At 39.3% G+C, this 21,030-nt stretch overlaps 1 protein-coding gene across 4 annotated transcripts in view; it reads left to right on the top strand.

Moving 5' to 3' along the window:
* The window catches only part of MAP4K3 (mitogen-activated protein kinase kinase kinase kinase 3), a 119,147-nt gene that overhangs the window by 883 nt on the left and 97,234 nt on the right, over positions 1–21,030 (top strand). The window lies entirely within an intron of this gene.

The raw sequence follows: 21,030 nt of genomic DNA, 5'->3' as shown, positions 1-21,030 counted from the left end.
GCATCGGCGTACCGGTTTCTTTTTTTCTCAGTAACGCCTTTCTTTGGTAAAAAGCGATCTAGTTTGCATGATTTTTTTTTTGTTGTTTTTTTTTTAAGGACAGAGAAACTTTTCTCCAAGTCCAACTGGACTTGGATGCCGTATTAAAATCGTGTTGTTGTTTTTCCAGGGATCCATAGAAAAAACAACAACAACACCTGAATTAAAATACTTCGGAAAGGGCCTGGTTTGATAAAGGTTGGAATTCAAAGCCCATGCGTAGTCCAGCATTGCTGTTGTAGAGGGACCCACTTCTAAATGTGGGAGATAAATCACTCCTCCCTGGCCAGCTCAACTCTTGGCCTCGCAGAGGCTGCCAAGAAGAGAGGAGGATAGTGCCAAATGTGGTAGCAGTCTTGATTTAGTTGTGGATCTTCTTACTGGTAACCAAAGTGGAGCAACTCCTGTTTCACATAAACCTGAGGGATGCACAAAGCTTGACTTGACTTTGGAAAGCGTCGTCTTAACTTGATTTTGTCCTCGTTTAAGCAGTCGGTTTTTTTTACTTTTACTCCGATGTCATGCATATTACTTAGATATGTAATACGGTGCAGCCAGTATTGTGCATTAGCCTTGGTTGGTGGATGATTTGCTTTCCACCATCACTTAATAACTTTTCCCCCCGCAGACAGGTGGATGCTGCACACCTGCTATGTATAGGGTACAGGGCATCAAAGCACTTGGGTTGTAACGAAGACAGACATGTTCCCACTTGGAGTTTATAATTTTTGGGGACAAGAACAGCATTAAGCAACCGTTTATTTCATTGCAGTTTTATTTTGTGCTGCAGAGGAGAAAGGATTAAGATTAGGGTTATGAGAGCATGTCACAGGAGGAATGCTCTCCTCTGGGGAGTCAGAGGCAATGGGGAGAGGGAATTATGCCAAATAGAACACATTCTTGTGAAGGCTCTGAGTCTGGAGGTGAGGATTTGGAAGGAAGGATGCCTGTGTGGCCTGAGCGTCCAGAGAGGGAGGATGGCCCTAGATCATCATCATGCTGGCCTCTTAGATCTTGTCAGGAGGTCAGACTCCCCCTCAGGACAATGGAGAGTGAAATTAAGTTTGGATTTTTGAAAGATTTACCTACTTCGGTGTGGGGATGAGGGGAAAGCAGTTAGGAAGCTATTGCAATAGTTCATGTAAAAATAACCATTATTGCGTTTGGGAGTCGGTGGTGATTGTAAAAGTTGAAATGAAGGGACCCAGCTGGTAAAGGAGCCTGCGTAAATTCAGATGAAAAGTTACTAGAACTTTGCTGATGTATAAGTCTTAGGTGGCAGTGTGTACGGTGAGTTCTTTACAAGAATAATTGGCCATGCATTTACTATATTTAGAAAAAACAGCTGTTAGTTAAGCCACATGACCAAAAAGTAAACAAATTAAGGCCTGTAATTTCCTAAGAACGTCTATATGCAATACAGGTATAAATTGATTAATCTTGTCATCTTTTTAAAATTATGATAATAAAAACTAATATTTACAGAGTGCTTATTATTTGCCAGGCAGTGCTCTAAGGTTTTCCTATGTGTTAATGTACTTAATCCTCACAACAATCCTGTGAAATAGACATTGTTATTAACTCTATTTTGCAATTGAGAAAACTGAGGCACAGGGAGGCTACAGTAACTTGCTAAAGCTGGTAGATGGCAAAGGCCAAAATTCAAAACAGTTAGCAACAGTTAGCTGCAGAGACTGCGTTTTTAACCAATAGGCAGCACTGCTTCTGTAAAGATGGGGCACGGGCAGGTGATGTGTTACTGAATTTCCAGTGGAGAAACTGAGGCACACATTTAGTTCAGCTTTTCGCTTGTAGCCAGGCTCTGAGTTCCATTGGGTCTTTAAGTAGCAGTTGGCATACCCAGCTCCTGCTGTGCAGCCCGCTAGGCCTCACTGTTGTCATCTGCCAGGTGGCTATCACATGATAGATGCTGGGTTCCTACCTGTCAGACTCTCCCATTACCAGGGACCCAGAGCGGAAAAACTCCCTGTAGTTTTTGGCATTAGAACCACTGCTTGCTAAATAATCCACAGTTTAAATTATTTGTATTTTTGCCTGTAATCATATTTGTGCTATAAAGATAACATTTTTTTTGTATTTGTTTTGCTGTTTTAGATTTTTCTTATTTATATAAATTGCATTGATTAGAGAGGAATGCATTAGAGGGTTTGTTTTTAAAAGCCAATATATATAAGTTACTCCTTAATTTGTCAGCATCTAGGTGCTAAAAATGGATTAAATAAATAAGTTAGAGACCTAATTATTTATAGTCATTCTTAGAAGGTTGGTGTTTTAAGGGATTTTTATTTTGAAAACGATCCTACTCCAGTGTAGTGATATGCTTATTATATTTCAGGTGGCATGGTTTAGTTAAAAAGCATTGGACTAGGAAGTGGAAGATCTGGAACTTATTAGCTCTGTGGCCTTATAAAATCATTTAGCTTCTCAGGGCTGTTTTGTTGTGAAGGTATTGCCATCATATGCCCTTCTGCTTATGGTGTTAAATAAATGACTTGAAGTTTCCTCAACAAATAAGGTTTGATTTTTTTTTCTAGGTCCAAAAAGTGCAAATATGTATTTCCTCTGTGCTGTCTTAAAGTACATGGGGATAGAGTTGTGTGTGTTTTTAAAGAAGTAATACTTGCCTTTAACTATGTCCTGTAACTGTGGGCTTTCCTAGTATCTGTCAGTCAGATGAAGTATCTGTAGCAAGGATTACCTAGGGACCTAGGGGTTGACAGCTAGAGAGAGCTGTGGTTGGTCCTCAAGGGGCCTATGAAGGCCTCTGAAATCAATAGGCTTAATGTTGTATGTATATATGTTTTTCTGGAGAGATGACCTAATAGCATTCAGTACATTCTCAAAGAGGTCAGTGATCCCCCAAAAGAATGACCTGTAGGTTTATCATTTGAAAGGGTTTTCTTGGAGAAATTAGGTATTTTTTTGTTTTTTGTTTGTTGGTGTTTTTTGTTTTGTTTTGTTTTACCAGATCACATTATCAACATTGATATGATTTTCACATGCATTATGCTATCTTTTCTCACAAAATTTTCCAGTTTAATTTGTATTATTCCTACCCTAAAACTCTTTACGTCCTGATGTTCTTCTGCATTAGTGCTAGAGAGACGCAGAAGATACTAAAGCTGGAGGTAGGGCAAGGCAAAGGATGTTTTGAAGGACCAGTCTCCATGTGTTTCTCGGGAAGTATCTTACCTAGTTGCGTGACTCTGGCCCAGTCCCTTGTGAAGGACTCCCAGGTGTCTCAGCCGTGGGCTTTCTCCTGAGCTCTAGCCCATTGTGCAGCGAACCTCCTCACAGACCACGTCTTCCTCCAAGTGTGCCTCTCTTCATACCCCTTTTGTCAAAGCCCCAATACTGACAATTCATTAAGAAGTTTTGAAGCCTTGGAATCATCTTTTACTTCCGGACTGGACTTCATAGGCATTTTCCATAGTGTGGCTGGGATGCTCCGGGGCAGTGGTCGGCAAACTCATCAGTCAACAGAGCGGCAAACTGGGCTCACGAGCCGCATGTGGCTCGCGAGCCGCGGTTTGCCGACCACTGCTCCAGGGAAAGCAGTACTGTGCGCATAATCATAAAGACTGAGAAGTCCTATGGTCAAGAAACCTGTTAAACTTTGCTTTACCCAGCTAACTTCAAACTTACTTGACTAAGGATTCTTTGCAGTGTTTATTGCTTGTCCTTAGAACTAGTGCCTGGTAGGACATGCTTTGGAAATGTTGATATTTATTTTATCTATGTATGTTTGGAGGCCATTTCCTCTGAAGCAGAGGCTGCAATGTTGCTAAGCTCCAAAGTAGTGTTCACATGGTAGTCTATATAAACAGACTTGGAGTCAGTATGAAAGCTGACAGGAGAAAAATTGAAGATTGGGCAGTGAAACCAGGAAATTAATTTGTATGTTCAAGTGTTTAGTGAATTATACATTGGCTTTTTTGTAACTGCATCTTTCAAGGTGTTATGATAATATCATCAAACACTAATTCTTAGACTAGTGTTTTATAAGAACCTTTCAGGAAAACTTAGTTCTGAAACCGCACCTCTGATGAGGGACATGAAGACCTTAAGCATTTAGAAAAAGAAAACACGGTTATTTGGGGTTATGCTTATTTTCACTTCCATGGAAAACGAAGTCTAAAGGGTATCAGAGGAAATGTCCCTAAACTTTGGAAAGATTGCTTGAATATTTAAGGTAAATTAATGTTTAATTTTTCAACATCAGTATTATTGGAGATGAAAAGTGATGATGGAACAGACTATGGGATAATTTCTATACAGCATTTAAAAACACACACACAGCTAACCTCCAGGTTATGTGATTTTGATATGGATCTGATTCCCTGAAGGAATTAGTTAACTCCCTAGATTTGATCTGTGTGTATATTTATATATATATAAAAGGATATATATTTACTTACGAAAGAAAATCTAATGCATTATTTTGTATTGAGAATAAATAGTTGGTAGTTCTCTCTTGAGAGTACATTGAATAACCATACTACATTGAATAGTTATAATATGAACGGAAATGTATTAGGGACTGTGGGTGGAGTAGCAAAAATGACAAGACTTGGTACTAAGAATTTACAGGAACATAAAATGTGTACCTACTCTTAGTTATCGTAGTTTAAGATCAAAACATTGTTGATTTTATCTTTTCTGGCATTTTAAATCTCTTACTATTTGAGAGATTATCTACATAACTGACCTCTAGCATAGCAAGGTTAGTGCTGGGTTCTGGAGTCAGACTGTGTAGTTTAGACCCTCTAGTCTAGCCAATTACTTAATCCTTCTCTCTGTGCTTCAGTTTCCTCAGTTGTAGAATGGAAATGCTTAGGGAAGTATTTAGGGCAGTGCCTGACACATAATACTCAGGAATTGTTAATTGCTGTCAGTATCTGGTATTATTTATTGTTACATATTTCTCTTGCTTCTGTCCTCCTAATTTACTCTGCTCCTCATGCTTCTGCCTCAGGATTTTTGCACTTGCTGTCTGTGCTTGAATTCTTCCCTCCCCCAATCCTATCCTACATAATAAAAGCCTAATATGCTAAGTGTCTGGTCATCCAGTTGGCCATTCAACCAATCAAAGTGTAATATGCTAATGATATGATAAGGCCGCTTAACTGCTCCCTATGACGTGCACTGATCACCAGCAGGCAGACACTCCAACCGGTAGGTTAGCTTGCTGCTGGGGTCCGGCCATTCGGGACTGAGCAAGACGGGCCAGACACACCCTGGAGCCCTCCCATGGTCCCTTCCCGGCTGGCCAACCTCCCATGTCCCTCTCCAGCCCCGATCGTGCACCAGTGAGGTCTCTTGGCCTGGCCTGCGCCCTCTCACAATCTGGGACCCCTTGGGGAATGTTGGAGAGCCGGTTTCAGCCCGACGGCTGAACGACCGATTGCTGTGACATGCACTGACCACCAGGGAGCAGACGCTCAATGCAGGAACTGCCCCCAGTGGTCAGTGTCCTCCCACGGGGGGAGTGCCACTCAGCCAGAAGCTGGACTCACAATTGGTGAGCACAGCGGTGGTGGCAGGAGCCTTTCCCGCCTCCGCAGAAGTGCTAAGCCGTCAATTGGACATCCCCCAAGGGCTCCCGGACTGTGAGAGGGCACAGGCCAGGCTGAGGGACCCCCGTGAGTGCACGAATTTCGCGCACCAGGCCTCTAGTCCTATATAATAAAAGGCTAATATGCAAATCAACCGAATGGTGGAATGACTGGTCGCTATGACACGCACTGACCACCAGGGAGCAGAAATTCAATGCAGGCGCTGCCTCATGGTGGTCAGTGTGCTCCCACAGGGGGAGTGCCGCGCAGCCAGAAGCCAGGCTCACAGCTGGTGAGCGCAGCGGTTGTGGCAGGCGCCTTTCCCACCTCTGTGGCAGCGCTAAGGATGTCAGCTGGACATCCCCCGAGGGCTCCCGGACTGTGAGAGGGTACAGGCCGGGCTGAGGCACTCCCCCCCACCCCCGCCGAGTGCACAAATTTTGTGCACCGGGCCTCTAGTATTTATATAGTTTGTTTCTTCATTTCCCTCGGGTCCCAGCTCAGATGTCACCTTTTAAATGTGTCTCTTTCTTATCACCCTATAAAAAAACAGCACCTTGCCCTCACTTTCCGTTTTTACCAGGAATGAATCCAGATTTTGCAAGGGCCAGAAGTTTTTATAGTTTGGGGAGCTCTCATTAAGAAAACAAAAACATTTTAAAAAATTAGATATGACAGTGAATATTTATTTCAAATGAGAAAAGATACCCCAACAAAATGCTGCAATCCTTTTCTTCTGAGATTTCTTTAGACATTTAATCAGAAATGCTCATAAAATGTTTCCTGATAACAATCTGATTGCTTCTCTCCACCTACAGTATTCTATGTCCTGATAACTTTCCTTTTTTTTTTTAAATATATATATATTTTTTATTTCAGAGAGGAAGGGTAAGGGAGAGAAAGATAGGAACATCAGTGTTGAGAGAGAATCATTGATCGGCTGCCTCCCGCACGCCCCCAACTGGGGATTGAGCTCACAACCTGGGCATATGTCCCTGACTGAAATCAAACCCAGGACCCTTCACTCCACAGGCCGACACTCTATCCACTGAGCCAAACCGGCTAGGGCAATGTCTCAGTAACTTTCAAAACTCTTTGAGGCCCATGCACGTGAGGGGACCTGACCTTTAAGTTTTGTTAGTTTCATAGAAAATTTGCTCCTTACTCTTCCCAATTTTCATTATGGTATGCATCACCCCATATTTATTTCTTCATTGCCTTTCTCTGCGAGGATGTGAATACAGGAAGCTGGGGTTTTTGTTTTACTGTATCGTTAGAACCTGAAAGAATGCCTGATACCTATTAGACTCTTAGTAAATATTTGTGGAATGAGTAAATGAACTGACATGAGGAAAAAACTTTGTGCTACATGAGTTTAGAGGAAAGAGATCCTTGTTTCTGGTTGAGAGAAATCACAGCAAGTTTTGTAGTAGAGGTGGCATTGGACTTGACCTAGACCACTGGCAGTCGTGGGTACAGAATGAATTAAGCATTGTGGATTATTATTCAGCCTAAACTAAGTCAGGAGGTTTAACGTAAGTATCTTCTGCAAATTAAGCAATGCTCATAACTATTACTATGTACTAGAGGCCCAGTGCATGGATTCGTGTACTGGTGGGGACCCTTGGCCTGGCCTGCGGGGATCGGGCTGAAACCAGCTCTCCGACATCCCCTGAGGGGTCCTGGATTGGGGGGTGGGGGGAAAGGCCAGACTGAGGGACCCCACCAGTGCACTGACCAGGCCTCTAGTATGCATATAAGATCTTTGGTTAATCTCTTCCGGTCCTCCCTCCACCCCCTCTCCCTCCTTCACTCAGAGATTCATCAGTCTGTTCCATGTTTCCATGCCTGTGGTTTCCACTCTGGTATTGAGCGTCTGCCCCCTGGTTAGTATGCATCATAGCTACCGGCCAGTCAGCTGGTCACTTAGATAGATAGATAGATAGATAGATAGATAGATAGATAGATAGATAGATGAAGATACTGTCATTTTAAATATATGTACCTATTGCATACTACTTTTTTATGTGACTAAATTTGGCTTTTAGGAAGAGAGCTTTGTTCCCTAATACCAAAGGCCTTAGATTCAAGGGATGAAAATCATGTTTTCTGCTGTGGCTTTGTTTCGTACTATCCTTTTTGTTGTTGTTCTGGAAGATGCCACAGTTCAGAATTCCAGCTGCCTTGACCTGAGATGATAGGTTTGGGTTCCTGTGATGTGTTACCTATCTTAGTTCTTAAACTCTGAAGAAGAATTTTAGATTTGACCATAAACTTAGGTATGTTCAAATAAGACATTTGTTTAAGCTCTTCTTAGAAATTTGAGATGGTAAGAAAGTTCTTTCTGTATAAAAAAGTCTTAAATTATTGACGGTGGATAGAAGTTTACCAAGATTCAAATTTCTGTTTGAAATGACTAAATGCATCACTTGCAACAAACACTGTTGTTTTTTTCATTGAAATGACAGATCCATTCAGTTCATTTTCAAGGAAATGTCAAATATGTAAGCATGAATAATCACAGTTTGTCAGTAAAAATGGTGTTCTGTGGAAAAGTGGCTAGTGCAGTTTGCAGCTGACAGTCACACATGCTGTTCTTGGAGACAACCATTGCACTTTGGTATGCAGCATTTCATCAAATAGAATATTAAAATGACATGCATTCAAGGGTCAAGATCTAGTACAATTAATTTATGTGTATGCCTCAACAAGGGCATTCTTAAATGAAACTGGCTTTTCTTTCCCCCTGTGAGTGCCTGGCAGTGAGGAATATGGTGACTGCTAGTGCCTCATGGGGCTGCCGCCTTGATGTGTACTAAGACACTAGCAGTTGGACCATCATTGCTTTTGCACTATTAGTGAAAAAATCAATACAGAAAAAGGGGGCACATGACTTTTTAGTATTACGAGCAAAATAGTTTTGACCTTTCAGACTCTCAAAAAACAATCCCAGGGATCCTCGGAATTGTGCTAGATTCAGAAGATTACATGGAGTAAGCCAACGTGAGGTAAGTGGTGATGGGCCAGACAAAACAAATAGAAGAAATGGAAAAGGGGGAAACCAGATAAAAAGCGTCTTGTAGAAATATTTGTCAGCTTTGTGGAGAAAAATGGGATGGAGAACAATGATTCCAAGGGGACTTCACAATGTTAAGTCTGATTGAGGAGCATATTATAGTCACTTTATAAATACTTGTTCAAATAAATTAATAATTGCAGAATGATATCCATTACCAAGACAATAAAGTTGAGAAGGGGGAGCTGTGATGAAGTTTGGATGTTTTATTAGGAAATAAAGAGGTACCTGTGAGATTTCTTTTCATTATTTCCTTGCTGTGGTTATTCTAAAGAAACTCTAATAATATTTTCCCCCCTGTGGAGAATAGCAATTCTTTAGCATTGTCTTTTGAACTAATAGAAACTGATAAGGGTCAGTACCTTTCTCCTAGCTCTTACTGAGGGAATACCAGGAGGATGTACAAAGATATGTCCTGTTGAAGAAGAGTCTTACAGGTTAGGAGGGTGATTGACATAAGGAATCAGTGAGTGGAACAGGACTATGGGCTAGATTTTTTTTTTTATGGCATAAAGTTTTAAAATGTTTCTTGTTTTATTCTGGTTATGATATATGTACATTTTTAAGAAAGAATAATGAGACGATAAGAAAACTATTAAAATGATAACTTAACTCCCAAGAGAATACTGTTAGTATTTTGATATATTTTCTTGTAGACAAATATGTTACAAGGCTTGTATATTTTTAAAATTAAATGATAGTTTATTTACCGTGAAATGCATAGACCCTGTGTGGTTTAGTTAGATGAGTTTTGATATATATATAACTGTGTAACTCATGTCCTTATTAAGAGGGAACATTTTCTTAACCTCAGAAAGTACCTTTGTGTCCTTCCCAGTCAGTAAGGCATCCCCCATCCTGTGCAATCACTGTTCTGATTTCTATCACTATAAAAGCTCTTCTAGAACTTCCTATAAATGAATCACAAATGCCTTGGCGCCTTTGACAATACATGTGTAGATATATTCTGGACTCTTTTGTTCTCTTGAGCTGTATGGCTTTACTTTCCCCACTATTTCACTGACTTGCTTACTGTAGCTTTATAGAAAGCCTTGAAATCAGGCAGTGAGTCCTTCAACTGTTTTCTACTTTTTGCAGTTGTCTTATCTATTCTAGGTTCTTTGCTTTTTCTGTATAAATTTTAGAATAAGCTTTTCAAATTATATAAAAAGCTCCTGAGATTTTGTTTTAACATATTTTGAAATAATTATAAACTCATAGGAAGTTGCAAAAGAGTACGAAGAGGTCTCTGCACCCAATATTTATCTTCCCCTCTTGTGTCATCTTTACATAGCTATAGTGCATTATCAAAACAAGGAGATTGATTAGCACAGTGTAATTAACTAGCCCATGGGTTTCACCACTTTTTTCATGCACCCATTTTTTTCATGTCTTTGTGCATGATTTTGTGGCATTTTATCACATATGTAGCTTACTGGGATTTTATTGGGATCGCGTGGGATCTGTAGTTTAGTTTTTGGAAAATTGAGTTCCTAACAGCATTGAGTCTTCTGATCTATGAATACGGCATTTTTCTCCATTTATTTATGTAGGTCTTCTTTAACATCTCATCAATGTTTTACCTTTTTTATTTTTAATTTATAGGTTTTATCTAGCTTTTTCTACTAATATTTTAATAAATGTAACTATTTAATAAAATATAACTACGTTTTTATTTTGTATTAAAATCCTCACTGTGCTAGTGGTGTCTGACTTCCTTTGACTTAACCTTGTGTATTTTTAGCTGTGAGCATATGGACGCCTTTTAAAATTGGCAAAGGTGAAAAGAAAAGAAAACGGGAAATGACTACGTTAAAAGCTATGCACTTTAGCTTTCTTATCTGAAGATTAGAACAAAGTCTTTAGAAACCTGATTTATTTTTGTATGTGAGATATGTGTGTGTATATCTTGCAAAATTTATATTTCTAAGCTTATTAAAGAAAAACGAGAGGCCTGGTGCATGAATTCATGCACGGATAGGATGGGCTGGGCAGGTGTGGGGGGCGGGGCCACAGGCAGTTGGCTGGCTGGCCCTGCCCCCGATCAGGGTGGGGGAAGCCAATCAAGGGCCAGGCAGGCTGGACGGAGGGGCCGCAGGAGGTTGGGGGGGAGCCGATCGGAGCCCCAATCGGGCCAGTTGTCCATCACAGTGCGCGTCATAGTGACTGGTCATTCTGGTCGTTCCATCGTTCCAGTCGCTTGGCTTTTATATATATACATAACTTAAGATTTTCTCCATCCTTAAGTGAAAAATAAATAACACTGTACTAGATTGTTTATAAAATCTTAAATAATTTTTTTCTGATTTTAAGGAGTGTGGTTCTGGTTGAAACAAAATATGCCTAAATGGAATAGGCCTTCTAAAGATCATTTTTAAGGGAGTATTTTTAACAATTAAAAGAACAATAACAGCCCTAACCGGTTTGGCTCAGTGGATAGAGTGTAGGCCTGCAGACTCAGGGGTCCCGGGTTTGATTCCAGTCAAGGGCATGTACCTTGATTGCGGGCACATCCACAGTAGGAGGTGTGCAGGAGGCAGCTGATAGATGTTTCTCTCTCATCCTATGTTTCTAACTATCCCTCTCCCTTCTTCTCTGTAAAAAAATCAATAAAATATATTTTTTTAAAAAAGAAAAAAAAAGAACAATAAAATGTTATAAATATGATAAAGAAAATCAGTGTAAGTGAAAGATAAACTGGGGTTAATCTGGTGAAGACTTCCCAAAAGAGTTTATCTTGACCTGGGACTTAAAGAAGTACTGTGTTTGTACTTGTAGAGAATTATGAGGAAAGCCATACCAAAGGAGTAGATGGGGATAAAAGCACTGCTGTGGGACCAAAATGGCCAAAGAGGTAATAGACAACCATTCTGCCTAAAGTAACGGTTTATATTGGGAAATGTGAGATATATGTTTCAAATTCCCAAGATACAGACAAATGCCAGTTGAAGAAGTAGACTCATTTGATTTGCAGTATAGTATTTCCCAAATTCATTAAGGCCTATCTTGTTTTTCTAACCTGTTTTGGTTACTATCTGGATGTATTCAGTGAGTTTTCTTCTATTTTCGCCTTTCCCCCTTCCCCCTCAATTGGGTTAAAAGTTATACATTTTATTTTTATACTTTTGGTCATTACCTTAAAATTTCAACATGCATAATAAAGTTAATATCTTCCAGTTTTCTCTCTGGTCAGTATATGGTCTTTAGAATGCCTAATTTCAATTCCTGCCTTTTTATTCTGTGTTGTATCTTATTTTGATTATACAGTGCTTTTAAATCTCCCGGATTAGTGTTCATTATCATTGTTTTATACACCTCTGGCAAGCACTGATCTGTTTACTGCGTCCATAGTTTTACCTTTTCCAGAATGGCATATAGTTGGAATCATCCGGTATGTAGCCTTTTCAGACTGACTTCTTTTACTTAGTATTTATGGTTCCTCTGTGTCTTTTTGTGACATGATAGATAGCTCATTTGTGTTTTGTTTATTTGTTTTTTTAAATATATTTTTATTTCAGAGAGAAAGGGAGAGGGAGAGATGGAAACATCAGTGATGAGAGAGAATCATTGATTGGCCGCCTCCTGCATGCCCCCCATTGGGGATGGCGTCTGCAACACGGGCATGTGATCTGACCTGACCGGGAATAGAACCAGGACCTCCTGATTCATAGGTTGATGCTCAACCACTGAGTCATACCAGCCAGGGCAGAGCAAAAGTTTTTAATGAAGTCCAGCTTATCAATTTTATTGGTTGTACCTTTATATCTTAAAACTCATTGCCAAACACAAACCAAGGTCACCAACATTTTCTCTCATTGTCTAGAACTTTTATAGTTCTACATTTTACACTTAGGTCTGTGATCTATTGAAGTTAATTTTTATGAGGAGTGTGAGGTCTGTGTCTAGATTCATTTCTTTTTTTACATGTGGATGTATGTTGTTCCAGTATCATTTATTGAAAAGGTCATTCTTTTCCCATTTAATTGCCTTTTGCTTTTGTCAAAGAGCAGTTGGCTGTATTTGTATGGGCCTACTTCTGGGTTCTTTTATTAATTTGCTAGGGCTTCCATAACAAAGTGTCATGGGCTGGGTGGCTTAAACAACAGAAATTTATTTCCTCATAGTTCTGGAGGCTAGAAGTCTGAAATCAAGGTTTTGGCAGGGTTAGTTTCTTCTGCAGTCTTTCTCTTTGGCTTATAAATGGCTGACTTCTCCTGGTATCTTTACATGGACTTCCCTCTGTAACTGTCTGTTCAAACATAGATGGCTAGAAGTTATTACAAAGTCGTAGCATGGAGTCAGATATAGCAGACCACTGGAGGGGTAAAGACTGGGGTCCATTGAGTCCAGTTAGGAGGATGTACTTGCTGTCTACAGAGTGGTTTTTGGAATTGTTGGAATGGTTGGCAAAGAATCCTGGTTAGTGATTAATGATTCAGAAGGTAAGAGGAGATAGTGACATCTTTTGTAGTATCCTTCCCTCTAAAGCCATATCATTTTTATACTTTTCTGGGTGTATCCCTTAGTAGTTATTGAGCATCTGTGTTGAGCTTTGTAGCATGGCTGATGCAGAAGTCTTTCCTCTCTTCAAGGAGGTAACAGGCCTGCAGGGGAGGGCAGTTAGAGGTGACCAGGCTGGCAGGGGAGGGCAATTAGGGGCAATCGGGTCGCCAGGGGAGCAGTTAGGTGTCGATCAGGCTGGCAGGCAGAAGCGGTTAGGGGCAATCAGGCAGGCAGGCAGGCGAGCAGTTGGAGGCCAGCAGTCCTGGATTGTGAGAGGGATGTCCCAGATTGGAGAGGGTGCAGGGTGGGTGAGAGACACATACCCACCACCCCACCACGCCCCCATGCACTGGTTTCGTGTACCAGGCCTCTAGTTGGTGAATAATGGGAAATATTGGATATTAATAACTAATTATGATAATAGCAAATTTGTGGAGTACTTACTATGTACTGGGCATGGTCTTACTAGTAAGCACTTTATGTATATTCTCATTTTAATCCTTATTGCCTTATAAAGTAGGCATTGTTATTTCATTTTACAGATGTGGAAACTGAGGCACAAAAAGACAGGTCAAGAATAGGCCCAAAGTCATGCACCTAGTAAATGGTAAAACCAGGATTTGAATTCAGGCAGTTCGCACTCCAGAACTCATGCTTTGTAGTCAAGATGTTGTGCTCTAGAGAAGTAGGTGAGACCAAAATATGTCTTGAGAAATTGTCTCCAGGGTATATGTTAAATATGATAGAAATAAGGGAAACATTGAAGATATTTGAACAGAAGCATAATAGCTACTTGGTGGCAGGGACAGGTAGCTGTGATGTAGGGTGAATTATTAATCCTCAGTCTGATATTTCAGATTATCTGGAAGATGGTGCACCAGTCCAAGAGTGAATGGTAATGATATGAATTAGACTAATGACGACAGGGAATGTTTGGGGCATAGATGGTCTGGAGAGATTGGAAAGCTGAGTGAAGCAAGATGTAGAGTTAGATTTTGGATAGATTGAATGAGATATATTTAAGTAGAAAAGTGTCATCCCATTCCTCTTTAACCTATCCTACCCTTCCCTTCCTCCCCCCAGAGTGGTAGACTAGCAGATTTAAAAGGCCCAGTGTAGGGATACATAAATAGTGAAAAAAGAAAGAGCAAACGTGAGGGCAAGAATTCTTCAATGATGGGAGCCAAGAGAAGGGGCATCTTTTGCTGTGCGTTTTCAAAGGAAGAGAAGCTCTTAGCTAACATCCTCCTCACTTTAGTATCCAAGGAATTCAGGGACTTCAAGGGTCATGATTTCAGCCTTCCTTTTGAGGTATGATATATGAGTGAGTGAATGAACTATGACATAACAGACCTGTGCTGTAAGTACACATGTATGTGAAAGTGAAGGTCTTCAGGAAAAGGTTTGCTTTTACAAGTTACTGAATATTTTCTAGTTGAAACAGGTAAGAATAATGGAGTAAATAGAGATAGTGGTTGCCCACAATTGTTATCAGAGTTTTCTTTCTACACGTGCATCATTAAAATCATTTTTGGGATTCGTGTTTCCTTTTCAGGGCCTCGGGAATAGGTACTAATCTCCCACTGTCCCTGCACACTCGTCTTCCTCCACGCCCTTCTTAGGTGACCAAGTTGGCAGAACCAAGAAAGTGTTGACGGCACCCAGGGATAGGAAAGCAGACGGACAGTGTCATTATAAACATGTGTTGATCTGTCCCTTCTCTGTTCCTTGGTACATCTGTCCCCACCCCATGCTGCACCACCCTTCCTCCCTTCAATAAAAACTCTAACCCCCACCTTCAAAGAGCTTTGAGTAGAGATTATAAAATATAAAGCCTTTGGTAGAAACAGGCCACATGCAGGGTTATGTTTACTTTTTGACTGTCATCCAGCTTGAATAGTAATAAATAAGTCATTGTCATTTTTATTTCATAGTCATTATGTTGGCATTTTTCTTTTAGGGATCTCATGTTTCTGGTTAGTGCTGTGATGTTGATTCACTAACACTACTGGAGTCTGCTAATCATATAAGATGTTTTGATTTGGAATGTTGGGTGGTTTTTTCCTTCAGTAAACTGGTTACATGAGGTTGGACAAGCTGTGTGTTTTTTCTTTCAAAAACCAAAATTGAAGGTTTCTTGTTAATTACTGGGCTGAGTTGCTATTTTTGCAGTCAGTTTGTATTGTTTGTGTTGAGATTTCTTTAGCTGTTTTTTTTTATCATGATGAAATGCAGTATTTGAATTAAAGTTTAAAGAATATTTCCATAACATAACCATTACTTTTATAAGTGATCAGATGAAAGGTCTGAAATTTAAATTAGACTATGTTTTCTAAAACTTTAGGCAAAGTATTTTAAAATATAATTTAACTTATTTTGGTGGGCTTTATAAAAGCCTGAAAACTAACTAACCTTAATGGGATCTAATTTTTTTAGCAACGTGTTTTGCAGGAAATTATACATTTAATTGATATGATCAGTTGTTAATACATTTTTGTTTATCTGATCAAAATTTAAACTCCTCTTTGAAAACTCATAACATTAAAATTTTTTTTAATTGTTTATTTAATTCCTTACATTTTTTGCATAAGCTTTATTTTAGAAGAGTTTTAGATTTATAAAGAGTCACAAAAGCAGTTGAGAGTTTCTTCATACACTTCACCCAATTTCCCCTTTTGATAACATATTACCACTAGAGGCCCAGTGCACGAATTCGTGCACAGGTGGGGTCCCTCTGGGTGGCCTACGGGGATCGGGCTAAAACATGCAGTCCAACACTGCCTGCAGCTCCTACCTGCTGCAGCAGCGCTCGCCAGCCATGAGCCTTGTGTCTGGCGCCCTCCAGAGGGCAGTGGCCTGTGGGATTGGGCTGAAACCGGCTCTCTGACATCCCGCGAGAGGGCACAGGCCAGGCCAAGGGACCCCACCAGTGTATGATCGGGGCCAGGGAGGAGGCCGCAGGAGGGCTCCAGGGCCCGTCTGGCCCGTCTCTCGGTCCCAATTGGCCGGACCCCAGCAGCAAACTAACCTACCAGCCAGAGAGTCTACCTCCTGGTGGTCAGTGCACGTGATAGCGACTGGTCAACCAGTCAACTGTCTGCCCCCTGGTGGTCAGTGCACATCTTAGCGAGCGGTTGAGTGGCCTTAGCATATCATTAGCATATTATGCTTTGATTGGTTGAGCCGACAACAGGACACTTAGCATATTAGGCTTTTATTATATAGGATAAGCTAATCCAGCTTCAAATGGATCTTTATTGAGGTTCAGCTACTCATGTTTAACTCCTTTTCATAGTCCCATTCAGTACCTATTTTCAAGCCTTCAACTTCATTTACTGAAGACTGCATTTGTATGTCTTGATTTGTTTTTAAAAAAATTAAACATAAATTCAATTAATCACACATGTATTGAACACTTATTATATATATACACTGGCCCTGGGTATGAAAATATAAATATGACAGTCTGGGAGCTCACGGCCTCAACAGGGAAAACAGACATACAAATAAGCATATAACAGAGCGATTTGTTTTAGAAATATATTTTAAGTTCTATGATGTGGAATGAATACAGATTCTGCCCGAGGATGCCAAGAAAACTTACAGTGTGGAAGTGACCTTTAAGTTTTTTATTTTCTTTTTAAATGATACTTTATGGAGGTGTAATTGATATTTGGTAAACTACATATATTTAAGTTGTATGGTTTAGTAATTTTGCATATTTATGGTTTGGTTTAAATCTGTCATCTTGCTATTTGTCTTCTATTTTTCCATCTGTTCTTTGTTTCCTTTTCCCTCTTTTTGCCCATTCTTTTGAATTGAGTATTTTTTATACTTTATATCATGTATTATTTTATTACCTTTTCTTCTCTTTTATATTTTTAGTGGTTGCCTTAGAACTGATGGTATATATCTTTAATTTATCTGTCAACTTTCAATTAATTTTATACCACTTCATATGCAGTCTAAGGACCTAACAACAGCATCGTTGCATTTATCCCCTTCTGTCCTTTGTTCTGTTGTCATATGCAAGGTAGAACAAAAGTAGGTTTACAGTTGTTCATATGGAAAATAATACAATGATTATCAACATTAATACAAGAATAAATTCTTTTGCATACTCATAGCTGTAAACCTACTTTTGCCACACACTGTATTTTACTTGTACAAGTTATAAGACCCATAATTCACTGTTACTATTTCTGCTTTAATCGGTCATTTATCTTTTAAAGAGATTTGAAAATTAAGAAAAACCTTTTATATACTTATTATTTCTAGTACTTTTTAGTCCTTTGTGGCAATACATGTTTTTGTCAAGTACCATTTTTTGTGTTTAAAAGATTCTCTTTAGTAGCTCTTTCAGTGAAGTTTGATGGTGATGCCTTTACTGAGCTTTTGTATGTCTGACTGTCTTTATTTTTGAAAGATCTTTAAAAATTTGGTATATAATTTAAGGTTGACTCTTTTGCTTTAGTACTTTAAGATGTTTCTTCACTATATTCTAGTTCACATTGTTTTCAACTGAAAGTCTTTTATTATTAATTTTATTCCTTTGTACTAATATATGGCGTTTTTGTGGGGATTTTTTGCTTTTAGTAGTTTTCACTTTATCCTTTTTTAAGCATCTGTTATCATGTGCCTTATTGTTTTCTGCATGTTTCTTGTCTGGGAGTTCATTAAGGTTTCTTGGATCAGTAGGTTTATAATTTTTATCAAATTTGGAAAAATTCTGACCGTTACTCAAAAACTTTGCTGTTTACCTATTTATTAGGCCACTTGAGGTGGTTCCACAGCCAACTGATGTTTTGTTCATTTTATTCCAGCCTTTTTTTCTCTGTTTCATTTTGCATAGTTTATATTGGCTATTTTTTAAATTTACTAATCTTTTCATTTGTGGTGGTTAATTTGCTATTATCCTATCCAGTGTATTATTTTTTTTATCTCAGTTACTTTAGTTTTCATCTATTAATAGGACTTGGGTCTTTTTTATCTTTCATGTTTCTCCTTAACTTGCTCAATCTTACCTTCACGAACATATGAAATATACTTACAATAGTTTATTATTTTAATGTCCTTGTCTAATTCTATTTTGGGATCTGTTTTTATTGATTAATTTTTCTTCCCATTTTATGAGTTATATGTTGCTGCTACTTTCCATGCTCAGTAACTTTTATCTAGACATTGTGATTTTTACCTTGTATGCTGTATCCTCGTTAGTATTCTTGAGCTTTGTTCTGTGGTACCATGAAGTCACTTTGGAAACAAACCCCTTTGAGGTTTGTTTTTAAACTGAGTTAGGTGGGACTAGAGCAGTCTGTAGTTTAGGGCTAATTTTCCCATTGCTGAGGCAGTATCCTTCAGGGTACTCTGACCCATTGCCTCTTAAATTATGAAGTTTTCTAGTCTAAGTGGTAGGAATAAGATCTGTACCTCGCCGTTAATGCACATTGGAAATTGTTCTTTCTCCTCTTTGGTATTTCTGCTCTAGGCCGTAGGTGTTTCTCACACACATGCAGGGATCAATACTGAGCTGAAAATTGGACATGGAGATGGACTCTCTACACATCTCTGAAACTTGTTCTCTGTGTAGTTCTTTTCTCTCTAGTACTTGGTTTCCCCATGTTCCCAGCTCCATCTCCTCAACTCAGGGAGACCATCACATTCCATCTGCCTCCCTGCACTGAGGCCTGGAAATTATCCCTAGGCTGTCAACTGGGACAGTTGTAGAGCTCTGTGGGGTTTTGTTTTTCTATTTTCAAGAATCACTGGATGTTCAGTGTCTCAAGACATTGGTTTAATGTGTTGTTTATTTTTTTAGTCTTTTCAGAGTAAGGATAAAACTGGGCCCTGTTATTCTATCTTGGCCAGGCACCATACTTTTGGAAGCTAAAAAACACTGCATTACTCATTAGTTAAAGGGAAAATTGCACAGTATTTATGCCAATGTAAAATTATCAAAACTATGTATACAGATAAAGCAGGACTTGTGGTCATAATTTACAGTTGTAATTTATGTATTAAAAACAAGAAAGAACAAAAACTAAAATGATTAAGCACTCACCCCCAAGGAATTAGAAAAAGAACAGTGTAATCATAGGCACTAGAAGGAAGGGCAGAAATTGAAGAGGGAAAAAAAAAAAAAAGAGCTAATCAATAAAACCTGAAGCTGGATATTTGAAAAGAGGTAAAAAAGACAAACTTCTGCAAGATCACCCAAGAAATAAAAAGCAAAGGCATAAATTGTATTTATTTATTAGTATTAGGAACAGAAAGCAAATATATAACAGGCATTTAAAAGCTCTTTAAAGAAATATTATAAGCAGCCGGTGCTAATAAAAGTGAAAATCTAGATGTGTAAAAGTCAAGACAGACGAGTTGTCTATTGAGTATTCCAAATAAGAGATGGTGGTGGCTGGACTCTGGGGCACTAGGAGTAGAAACAGAGAAGTAAAGAGATTCAGTAAAACATACCGTATTTTTCTGTGTACAAGGTGCTATTTTTTTCTAAAATTGTTAGACTGAAAATCAAGGGGCATCTTATACATGGAAGTCAGCCGAGGAGGGAGCCACAAGGGTGTGCAACTGCCCATACCTTGTCTAACAGGTTTCCTCCAATCACGAGCCTTATTGTTACTGACGTCAGCTGATGCCATAATTGGAGGTGGAAGGGAGGTGGAGAGTGCACAGATGCAACAGGTACCGGAGTGTTCTGAGCCCATAAAGATGTCAAAAAATAAATAAAAAGATAAATACCGGTAAGCAATTGTCTTACTCTGCAAAATTTAAACTGAATGTAATCAGCTATGCAAAAGAGCATGGAAATAGAGCTGCAGAGAGACAACTTGGACCTCCTCCCACTGAGTGTATGATCAGACAGTGGAGAAAACAGGAAGAACAACTCCTTAAGATGTCAGAAAAGAAGAAGGCCTTCAGAGGAAAACCACAAAATGTTTAAAATATTGATTTCTTAATTTGGGGTTGGAAAAGTGGGGGGCGTCTTATACATGGGGGCGTCTTATACACGGAAAAATACAGTAATTCTGTGAATGGAGAGGTGGGGCGTGGCAGGGAAGGATTCAGATGTTGGGTTGTAGGGTTCTGCTTGGACAATGGATGGTATTGCACAATGGCATTACACCTGGAGAGGAGCAGGGTTTTGAGGGGAAGGGTTGAATTTGAGGTATATGGGGGACAAGTGGGATTGTCTAGTTGGTTATATTCGTCTTGAGCTTAGAAGAGAGGCCTGAGTAAATTGTCTACTTATGTTGTCACAGGATTGGGTTCTTGTTTTTAAACTTGCCAGCTTGTTTTTCTTTTTGTGAGCATACCTTTAGAAGTTCCCAGAAATATAAAATACCTTTTATAAAATCAGATTAAACCCTCCCCCATATAAATATTATTTACCCAGCTGGATCTTAGATAAGAGAACAAAGGTCTCCACTTAGAGCAGTCTCTAGTAATAAACACTAAAATGTATGCTTGTAACAGGGAGCCGTCAACTTTTTGGCCCTGTTTCTATGTAAGTGCTCAGATTTCTCTGAGTGATGTGGCCGTGACTTCGCCTCTTATTCTCTAGAAGTCATTGCCAGGCTTATCTTGCCTTGCTCCTAGGCTGCTGGGACAGCTTTTACTAGAATGTAGCCTTTTTGTCTTACCTTTCACTTAACAAATGAAGTTCCTAAAATACTTTTTAAAAATGAGCCACTTTCACTTACTTTAAAGAGGTGCTAAATGTAGACTTTTCTTCCCTCTCCTTCTTCCTAAACAAAACTCCCATCCACCCCAAAGATAGAAGCAAGATGGTTCCCATGGCCTTTTTTATTCTACCAGGGAGAA

This window comes from Cnephaeus nilssonii (assembly GCF_951640355.1).
Source record: "Cnephaeus nilssonii genome assembly, chromosome: 15".
NCBI classification, from domain to species: Eukaryota; Metazoa; Chordata; class Mammalia; order Chiroptera; family Vespertilionidae; genus Cnephaeus; species Cnephaeus nilssonii.
The sequence above is the reverse complement of the archived record's forward strand: the minus strand, read 5'-3'. Positions and strand labels throughout refer to the sequence as shown.